Source organism: Dysidea avara, chromosome 3, assembly GCF_963678975.1.
Source record: "Dysidea avara chromosome 3, odDysAvar1.4, whole genome shotgun sequence".
Lineage (NCBI taxonomy): Eukaryota > Metazoa > Porifera > Demospongiae > Dictyoceratida > Dysideidae > Dysidea > Dysidea avara.
The window spans coordinates 36,888,603-36,897,777 of record NC_089274.1 but is presented as its reverse complement, the minus strand read 5'-3'; the positions used below and the strand labels follow the sequence as shown (position 1 = coordinate 36,897,777).

At 35.6% G+C, this 9,175-nt stretch overlaps 1 long non-coding RNA gene and 1 pseudogene across 1 annotated transcript; both read left to right on the top strand.

Moving 5' to 3' along the window:
* Window positions 1-1,616: 1,616 nt before the first annotated feature.
* On the top strand, window positions 1,617-1,769 carry LOC136251950 (U4 spliceosomal RNA; annotated as a pseudogene).
* A 3,296-nt stretch (window positions 1,770-5,065) lies between these two features.
* On the top strand, window positions 5,066-5,826 carry LOC136250878 (uncharacterized). Its single transcript, XR_010698800.1, has 3 exons — window positions 5,066-5,166; window positions 5,223-5,447; window positions 5,567-5,826. It is a non-coding gene; the product is annotated as an uncharacterized lncRNA (long non-coding RNA).
* Window positions 5,827-9,175: the final 3,349 nt, after the last annotated feature.

Genomic DNA, 9,175 nt, shown 5'->3' with positions numbered 1-9,175 from the left:
TGGGGGAACTCTTGGTTATAGTTACACTTTACTTGCATAGAGTATTTGTAGCCGATTTTTGTTCGCAAGAAGTATAAATCGAGTCGATTTTTGTCTTTTGGATCCACAGCATGTATAAACATTTTGAAACAAAAGGCACACCATACACTGCTCTAAGCGGTTTGCCTGGTAGGCATGAAAACTAATAGTTTTTTTATTCATAAAAATCGATCGTGTAATTGTGACACAGGTTGGGTTTTGTGTCATATCTCGATGGCCTTTAACTAGATTCCTTTCAAACCACAAAAAGGCACTCCTACGATAGTTACTCCATCTACATAGCAATTTTCAGCTCATTCCTTCAAGCGGTTTACCCTGTGGGCGTGACAGACCTTCGACCTTATTCTATGCAAATAATTGGTCATAACTCTGTGAATGTTCATCGGATTCCTACTAAACGTGGTACTGAGATTCGCCTTAATGAGCCCTTTAAGTGTACCAAATTTCAGCCCAATTGGAGCACGAATTCGCGTTTTATGGCGGATTTTGCAAAGTGTGCGAAAAGAAGTAGAAGAAAAAAAAAGCGAAGAAAAAAAACCCAAACTTTGGCCGCTGGTATCTCGGAAATGGCTGGAGCGAGTTTCTTCAAATTTGGAATGTGGACTCCCCTACCTAGCCGACACTTCTGCAGCAACTTTGGTTTCAATCGGATAAGGAATCACGGAGCTACAAAGATGTGAAAATCGCGTTTACTTTCTTCCTGTAAATATACTCACGGTGTGGCGCGCCGGTTTCTTGGGCCGCACGACACACTACTGTGTGTTTTGATAAGTTGTAACAAAATCAATTTTTAATGTAATTTGTATACTGCATGGCCTGACGTCCTATATGCAGGCTTGATATTTTTACTATTAGATGTCGGTTCAGCTTGACAGGGGCTTTTTGGCATAATACGATGTTATAGAAAGTCACTAATAATGAATTATGTTATGAAAGAAAAGTGTAGGAATTTTAAAAGCTAGTACAATGAAAAGTGTTAGGAATTATCCCCTGCAGTGCAGATCTACTTTAGCCATGGGGCAAGAAGTGCCAATTAAATTTGCACTTCAGGTGACGATCCCTTTTGTTTAAACACTTTTTATTGTATTGATCCCTACTATAACTTTACAATTCTTAACACTTCGATCTTGAAGGATTTTTTTTTGTAAAATATTCACGATTACATGGTAGTAGTCCAAATATGCAGCAAGTGTGACATGCAGCAAGTGTTTGCAGAATTTAATTTTAAAATGTTTTATTCTGTTACTACCTGACCTGTGCCTTCAGCCAAGCAGAATTCAGTGATGGTTAATGCTGCAGTCTGGATTTCTTCACTGCTCAATATTATTTGGGTATAAGACGTGCCCCTATGACTATTGCAACAACTACAATTAATGCATCATGGACTTACCTTTAATTCTGTTTTGTATGTCTCTCATTTCTTCCTCTCCACTTGCATGAAGGTGTTGATTTGCAAGTAATGCACCCATGCATGGCTTGTTATCATGGATAATTATACACAATTTTTGTACCACACTTGTACATTTGTAGTGATTACAGAAGCACTTCTTGTGCTATTTTTTGTGCTTGATGCTAATAGCCTTGTGCAGTGGTAGTACCGTAGCCAGTGAGGTCCAACCAAGGCACAGTTATTGCTAATTGAAACTTAGGCAGAACCATTACTTGATAGTAAATGATGGTCAGGACGGACAGGCAGTGTTATGTACAACAAATTTTCTGATATATTTATCACCATTCTTCTCTTTGATATGGCATGCATGTTTTCACTAGTCATAATTATGCTACATAGCTAAAATGATTTTAAAGTATAAGGAATTTTGAATTTAAATGTCAGTGATGATCATAAAATTAAAATAAATAAAACAGGGAGGCCATCTACCTACAGTTATATTAGTTTGTATTCAATCCCTATTTCAGTCATTGTACCTAAATTATCAGTGACAATTGCACCTCTTTTACCATCTTTCTCCCTATAGTAGCTATGTAGCCAAGTAGCTCTAAGTCAGATATTAAGACCCTTTTTATGTTCCATTTTATAACAAGTGTAGTTAATTCTTATGCATGTTTTGCTCCTGAATGGAAAAATCATTGTTGTAACCTATAAGCACTGTAAGGCGAAAGGGGTGTGTTTCAACCATTATTGAATTCCTTCCCTGCAACATTTCCTTAATGTGATTAGCAGTCTACCCTGTTAGTGGTTTTGTTACATGCTCAATTTATAAGATGTCATTAATATTTTATTGGTGGACAAGTCATGAATATAACTATATGGCAAGACAGCAAGACAAACTAGTTACAGATGTCCACAAGCTACTTGTAACAGCCACCATGAAAGCCAGTATAAGAGATCTGTTTTTAATAAGCATTATAGCATAATTAGTATTCCATGCCTACATACCCTGATGTCAATGTACTAGTGACACATCACATCATTGAACTAAAAGTATAGACTTAAAAGAATCTAGTTTGGCTAAACTCTGGTACCAGCAGCAACAAACCAACTATGGTTTGTGACGTTTTATGGTCTTGTGACAAAGGAATTTGACAATGGTTAGAATAGAAACTACAGATTTTTTTATTAAAGCTTTACAGCACAAGTGCTGTAGGTCTGTAGGACACCTGGTCCTACAGTGTGTTTGAAAAAGGTGGAGAAAGAAGAAAAAATTCGTGACTGGACCTGGGCAGCCTCGAACCCGCAGCCATCCGATTAACGCTCGAACGCTTACAGGAGTCTGCCAGGTGGTCAAGATGTTTTCTCATTGTCAATTTCATGTATATGTATCCAAGGAACTCTAGAGAGTGACTTATTATCTCAAAGTACCCCATGTGGAACCAAATGGATAATAGTTTATTTATTAAGGCTTTACAGTACAACTGCTGAAGGTCTGGAATGTTTCATGCTTATGTAATGGAATTATGTTCTGTCCAAACTGAACCATGATAGGTCATCAGTAACACACACTTTCTATCATGTTTCTGATTTGACAAGTTTTTTACATGCATCCTACATCATTTTACTAGACTACAGTGGAACTTTGATCCAAATACCAATTAACCGAATACTCGATTATCTGAATGTAAAGTTGACTTCTCAATTAGAGTATTTTGTCAACAAGTGTATGCTGTATTAGAGTATTTGAGCAAAGCTGTATATCTATATATAAATGTATGCAAAATTCGATTTTTTTACATACTATTCAATTATATGAACACCCTTCCCCCAATTAGTTCGGTTCCACTGTACTTTTTATTATAGTTTACACATGTTACTTCTCTATCAAACAGTATGGTAGTACTGTTTAGTTGTGCTACAGCAACAAACGCCACTAAATATTATATGTCTAAAAATCTTCATAGAAATATCATATGTGACAAAAATCACCTTTATAGATCCATTCAACATCAAATACAGCATTAAAAACAAGAAAACACTTACAGGTGGCCAGATATAGAACTTGTCTTCCTACCACTTCCTCACTGCCTGACCACAGTTGCAAGGCTAGAGGTGTAACGGAGCAGTACACAACCACAATTTTATGCTGCAACAGCAAATTCATGGGTGGGATGAGCTATTCCATTCTTTTTATCTTAAAATAAATGGTCATCTTCTCCTTGATGCCAGGAAACCATACCAAGATGTTAATAATTTTCTGTATTGAACACCACAAAACTATTTGAGGTACTTAGCAAACTGTATGGGTAGCAGCTAAGCTGGCTTTATAAAATGATCGTAATAGACTATGTCCCATTAAACAATCAGAACACACCACCACATGCATATGACTGCTGTATTAGTGACTGGTTTATTAGAATATCTCAATCTTGTTGCTGATCTTCAGTGAGCTTCTGAAAAAGATATGTCCTAGATTATCAAACAGTACGGTATAGTACTGTTTAAGTAGGAATCCCCCTGAAATGACGCGTGCAGCCAAATTAAAACTGTACTCTAGTGGGACTAATTGTTATATAAAGTACAGCTCTTTGTTTCCTCTTAAAGTAGCATAAGCCCTTAAAATATATTTTGTGACATCAATGTATACACTTGTAAAAAGGTGTTGATATCAGCTTTCCTTGCATGAAGAAGGTGATGACTAGAATTGGAGATGAAAGTAAGACACAAACAGAATCCTTAAAGGTACATGTGCAAGAGTTTGCTATATAAAATGTAATGGAATGAGTTTTTTTTATTTTAAACTTTTGACTGTGTTCAGCAGACTGGCAAGCATTCAAGGTGACAGGCAGAATCTTAGCATTTAGTGATGGGGATACAGTATGCTGTATGGAAAATACATTACACATTGGCACTTTTGATCCTTCCCATGTAAAATAGTAAGTATACATATAATAGTTGTAGTAACTATTGATATATACACTATACTAAGCTTGTGCATGTGTATGGTGACACTAATTTAATTGCATAAGAAAACTAATTGTTTATATAAGAGCTGCATAAGGAATATTTAGTTTTCTAAAATATAGGATTTGTGAAAAACTAGGTACTGGAGAATTTGGAGCAGCTTCTCATGCCATGTGGAAGCCTACCTTACACAAGAAAGTGGAAGTTGCTGTGAAAACTTTGAATGGGAATGTTAGTGCTAAGGATAGAGTACGATTCCTCCAAGAGGCTGCCATAATGTGCCAGTTTGACCATGAGAATGTGGTCAAGCTTCATGGTGTAGTGACAGATGAACCTGTCACGATTGTACTGGAGTATGTGCTCAATGGAGACCTGAAAAGTGTAGTAATGGAACTGAGACAAGTGTTAGTAAATGCATACATTAAACTTTAATCGGATGCAATGTTTTAATGATGTAGGAGTGTGTCCACTGTTCTTGTAAAGATACCATTACTTCTGTTGAAGTTCTGCAAGGAGATTGCAGCAGGAATGGCTTACCTTATTGGTAAACATTTTATTCACAGAGACTTTGCAGCAAGAAATATTCTTGTGTCTCAAACTTTTTCATGCAAGGTAAGCTAGCTAAATTGTGTAGCTAAAAGAATTGTTTGCCTACATACAAAATCTCCACATTAAAGATTGCTGATTTTGGAATGTCTCGTAATTTACTTATTGAAAACTACTACATCACATCAGGAGGGAAGATACCAGTAAAATGGGCTGCTCCTGAGGTAGTAGTTTTTATTGCTGTGCAAACAATAGCTCTTTCACTGGTTTTTCAATTCAGGCATTAAATTATAGGAAATATTCAGTCCAGAGTGATGTGTGGAGTTATGAATGTGTACTGTATGAAATATGGAGTTTGGGATGTCAACCATTTCATTGAGATGGAAGAAAGCGCAATTTATTCATAATTATCTCTGTAGACACTGCGGAAAGTTGATACTGGATACAGACTCCCACCATCTCCTGGTTGTCCCAGAGCTATATACCGAGTGATGATCAAGTGTTGGTATTTAATATTGTGTTAGGAGTAGAAATAGTTTTTTTACAGCAAAAATGTTTCTCTTTCTTTATGCAGTATATTTAATTGTTTAGATACTACATAAGGCTGTCTACTTTTTCATGCAGGAATCCTGAACCCAAAGCAAGGCCACAATCTGGGCAGATCATACAGCTGTTGACTGGTAATCTAGCTACTTGTTGGGCTGGTCTGATGAGGACAGAGAGATTGCTGGTGAAGACGCTGCGAAGTTAGGAGCTCCCTTGGAGGTTGCTAACAATCTTTATTATGACTTGCAGACAACATACAGGAACAATGTATAAGTACACCACAATTATTATTGTGTAAATACGTATATGCAGGCAGGCTTTAAAAACTTAGTTATGTATATACTGTATGGATTCATATAAACTTTCATATTATGAGCACATAGAATTGATACTGAATTGCATAGGTACATATAGTTTGGTCTTTAGTATTCCTAACCCTTGATAGTAGTCAACAGCATGCTAAGTTGGAGACTTTGAGCTAAGGAGTTTTTCCACTAGTTAGTCCTTGTAAAATTGTCAAGTCAAGTTCAAAAAGTCTTTGACTGTTCAACACTGTTTACTACTCAACACAGCTCTGTAGTGCTTGTGAAATTGTTATTCTGTACATGTAGTAGTTACATGCTTACAGGGTATGGTGTTCTGTATATTTTCATTGTGATTTCATGAACCTTAACTGCACAAAAAACAGCCAAGCTGTGAAAAATGGTTCGGCTTTAAAAACCTAGGTGAAAAGCTGTGAAATCAAAGGTGGCAGCCAAGAAATGGCTGCAATAATGTTTATGGTAAATTTTAATAATGCAACCATTATTAATTAAAATTTATTAGCATTAACATCATTTCTTGGCCCCCACCTTTGATTTCACAATGGTTTCACCTAGGTTTTTTTAAGGCTGAACCATATTTTCGCAGCTCGGCCATTTTGTGTGGATTTCATTTTTGTACCTTGTAAGGCCCTAAAACCAGCTTATGGGTTTTACATTTCTTCTTATCTATGTAGACACAATGATGATAGTAGACAGACTTATAGATGTATTGTGTTTGGTAATATTATTGTAATATGTACTCTAAATAGAGTGCACATTTTTTTGAGGACTCTAATAGAACACACATAGAATGTAGTAAAACAATCTAAAACTTCATTGGTAGATCGATCAAGAGTTTTCATTTATAAAGCAGAAATTAAGTGAGGTAATCAGCCAAGATATAGTAGCAGTGAGGATAGGTATAACTCACCAGGTCATTGTCAGAAATGACCTGGTGAGTTATTTCTGAAGATTGCTGAATACTTAGTTTGACCCTATCCAAACAGAAATTCAAGAAATCACCACTGCAAAAAACCAATCACACTTAGCAACTGTTGCTATGGTCCCAAAGTGATGTTAATCATAGCAATGGTTTCCTAGCAACCATATTGTTGGGGGCATTTATCACTATGGTAACACTAGTTGTCAAGTCAGACATGTACTTCCAATGGAATACACCACAATATTTTAGCCAATCAGAGTAGTATTCCAGATTTTGTTAAGAAACCTTGACAAGCAACTGTAATACTAATTCTATTGGCTATTCACTTGACATATTTCAAAATAATACGTGAAGGTACTATTGAGAGTATCATATTGTAACACATTCACTTGTCAGATTATACTTGTTATAACATGCATTCAAGTTAGCCATAATTTTAGCTGTGCTTTTAGTTTTTTGTTATGCTGTTTGTTTTTTTTGCTGTGCTTTTGGTTTTAGGATACACTATGGTTTCATGTTTTCTTTGATCATCCAACTGAATGTGTAAATCAACTTGTCTTTAATTTGATATTTATGATACTTAGCTCATGTAACAGTTGCTATGGTCGTCAGATTAATTTGTAATAGGACAGATGGCTGTGGTATTCAGGATTAATAGTTCTCACATTTTAGCTTTGTCTCACACTATTTACTCCTTCCTGTTACAATGCTGGCACTATTAATCCTGAATACCACAGCCATCTGTCCTATTACATATATATACTGATATCACTGTAATTTACACCTCTATTTCAACAATTGTCACATTGTTTGTGAGTCATGTGCTTCAAGGTGCATGTGGGATAAATGCCAGTTAAAATGTCATAGGATATCTTTGTTATCGACACTTTGGCTTCGGGCTTTGCCTTGGCCCCAGATTGATAACAACGATACCCTACTCTTGGTGGGGTTTATTACATATACTACCCCCATTTCTCATTAATGCATTTCTTGAACACTGATAGTTGAACTACATATTACATGGCATTTATCCACCTTCTCTTACTTTTAATAGTGAGGTGTAAAAGTGGTACAATTAGGTGGATATTTCAAACTATGGAACTATGATATACCCCTTAAGAATAGTCATTTTGTACTCTATCAGAAAAATCACTGATTAAAATGTTCTAAGATTATAGAAATTTTGTTAACGTAAGAGCATAATCCAAGCATAATGGGAACACCAAAGAACATAATAGTACAGGCTGTCTAGCCTTTTGTGTTACCCTTCTTCGGAGAAATTGATAATAATAATAATAGCAACAATTTAGGAAATTGCTGAAGTATTTTGGGAAAAATTTTGAGCATATTTGACACAGGTCATCCAACGATTAGACTTAGATATTATGCAATTGGTTATGCATTGCAAACTGCAGAATTGCAGTTCTTGTGCTTTTATTTTCATTGTAAAATAATTTTCGTATGCAAAACTTTCTTACACGACTTTTTATACACAAGATAGAACTACTCTAATAGAGCAGTCATTCATGTAAATCATATGAAAATGTTTTACATGAAAAATTTTTATACGAAAATATTTTGCACGAAATAAAGTGAATTATGGTAAACATATAATATATAAGTATGTGCACAAGCGCAAGAAAGCCATGCATTACACATCTAGGGCATTAAAGTTTGGCCACCGGTATGACTGCAGTGGAAGACATCACCAGCTGCAGGTCATGGCTAGTTTCCTTCTTCCTAGAATAATGAATGTCATCCAATTGCAAGGTATAATATTTCTAGCTAGCTTTTTATAATTTAAGTCACGTGGAAAGGCAATAGTGATGACTTTGATGCTGCAATTATATCTACAAGTACACAAAAAATTTTTCAACTATATAGAATAGGGACTATAGCACATTGATAAAAAGTACTGAAACAAGCTGGAGTAGTGCACGATATTAAATCACAGTAAAACAATAAGAAGTGTGTTATATCCCTACTGTGTTCAAGATACCACAACAGAAATGCACAGTAGGGATATAACACTTCTTATTGTTTTATTGTGATTTAATATTGTGCACTACTCCAATGATATCATGGTGCGACTATGTGTGAGGTATGCAAGTTGTAAAATTATGATAATACATTATTATTGTTAAAGTATTAATTAGAACTATGTGATGCTGCTAGCTAGGTTTTAAGTTCTGTGAGCATCTTCAAATGCCACTAAAATTGATTCTCAATAAAGCAAAGGGTATAGATTCTCTGATAGCAATAAATAGTTTGAGTTTGGCTACCTTTCCTTTGTTCATAGCATTGCTGTATCTATACAGGAAAGGCGGCCAGCTGAGCAAATGCGTTCGAGGCTGCATTATTTAGGGGACTAATGTACAGGTACCTATGGAGAAATTGTTTTGATCGATCATATTTCAGCTAGGGAAGGAGATATCAACCTCT